Source organism: Myotis lucifugus, unplaced genomic scaffold (assembly GCF_000147115.1).
Source record: "Myotis lucifugus unplaced genomic scaffold, Myoluc2.0 scaffold_2825, whole genome shotgun sequence".
Taxonomy (NCBI): domain Eukaryota; kingdom Metazoa; phylum Chordata; class Mammalia; order Chiroptera; family Vespertilionidae; genus Myotis; species Myotis lucifugus.
In genome coordinates this window covers 1-1,562 of record NW_005873873.1, presented here as the reverse complement: position 1 = coordinate 1,562, position 1,562 = coordinate 1, and the positions used below count along the sequence as shown (strand labels likewise).

The following is a 1,562-nucleotide window of genomic DNA, read 5'->3' as shown; positions in this document are numbered from 1 at the left end:
GGGACCCTACCGGGCCCTGTGATGATGTACTCTACTTTGAGATAAATCAAGGGATGAGACCTTGAGTATATTTGGGCTGTGTGTCGCCATGCCACAGGGACACGTGTGCCCGCAAACGTTTTAATAGCAACGTGATCGCAGTGGTGGTGGTAATTGGGTGGGTTCACGGAAGCGTGTTAGGGAACCCCAGTCTTTCTCGTGGATCGCCACTGAACGTCTTGAGCTCAGTCACTGTCCTACGTGCTTCGAATCCGGTGGGATCCGTGAGCCCTAACTCGGTAGATTCTGCAGGACCCCCATCCCTGCCCCCAAGTGACTGTAGCGGAGAAATTCTAACATGAATGTGTGTGTTTTTCTCTATTACAGCTCCTGCGACAACGAAGCAACCGTGTGGTAAGTTTGCGTTCCCCGGGGAGAGCTGTGTCACTTCCGAAAAGCGCTTTAATGGTTTTCTTCTTTGGGCCACGCTCGCAAGAACCCCGGCCGTGATGCTCTCCAAATCTTAAGAGCCAGCGTCCTTGGGGGGGAAGGGGCAGGAGACTTGGACATCTTAATTTTTGGAGGAGCCTCCATACTGTTTCCCACAGCGGCTGTATCATTTACATACCCACCAGCGGTGCATGAGGGTATTGTAGCATTGGACACTTGAAACTCTATAATTTTAAAAAATATATATATTTGTATTGATCTCAGAGAGGAAGGGAGAGAGAGAGAGAAACACCAATGATGAGAGAGACTCATGGATCGGCTGCCTCCTGCACGCCCCACACTGAGGTTCGAGTCTGCAACCCGGGCACGTGCCCTTGACCGGGAATCAAACCCTGACCTCCTGGTTCCTAGGTCGACGCTCAACCACTGAGCCACGCCGGCCGGGCGAAGCTATATAATCTTATTAGCCAACGCCACCCCAGTAAATGTGATATAAACAAATAACTAAAATGAAGTCAGGTACATAAGTCAGAGAAGGTTGAGGCCTGGGGTCCCCAAAGGATGAATGTTCCACCCGTCTGGAGACACAGAACATCGAGAAGGCTGTGTTCGAAGGCAAAGGAAATTGTAAAACAAGAAAACAAAGTTGTCAGACGCATCACCCACTGGATCTTCAGTTCAACCAGTCATTGTTGAGCCCCCCCACTCGTGACAGGTTTTAGGGGGGGATCTGGGTTTTTGGCGATGATCCCAACGGACTGGCCTTTGCTCTCATGAGGTGCACAGTCCAGAGAGCAGGACAGATTTTAACCTAATAACCCCCCCGCCCCCCCAACATGGGAACTTATAGCCGGGGTCCTTAGCAAAGCTGTAAAGGGAGAGGAAAGAAAGCCATGGGGGAGCTGGGGGTTCCTCTGACTCCATGTTCGGGGGGACGGGGCGGGGGGGGGGGCGCAAAGGGGATTTTGCCAGCGATTGGATAGCTAAGGAGTTTGCATTTAACGTAGGTGTATTTGCTCTGAAAAATAAAATAATCTCGCTGTGTCATGTTCTTTCAGATAAAAAATTTGAGAACGTCCAAGTGACCTACCAGTATGATGATAATACTGAAAGATTTCATGCAAAAGTAGATG

General features: G+C 50.1%; 1 long non-coding RNA gene across 1 annotated transcript in view; it reads left to right on the top strand.

Moving 5' to 3' along the window:
* Positions 1-1,553, top strand: part of LOC111824604 — a 6,607-nt gene extending 5,054 nt beyond the window's left edge. Inside the window, exons 3-4 of the long non-coding RNA XR_002827711.1 lie at positions 367-393; positions 1,488-1,553. This is a non-coding gene — a long non-coding RNA (uncharacterized LOC111824604). The remainder of the gene's footprint in view (positions 1-366; positions 394-1,487) is intronic.
* The last annotated feature ends 9 nt before the right edge of the window (positions 1,554-1,562 follow it).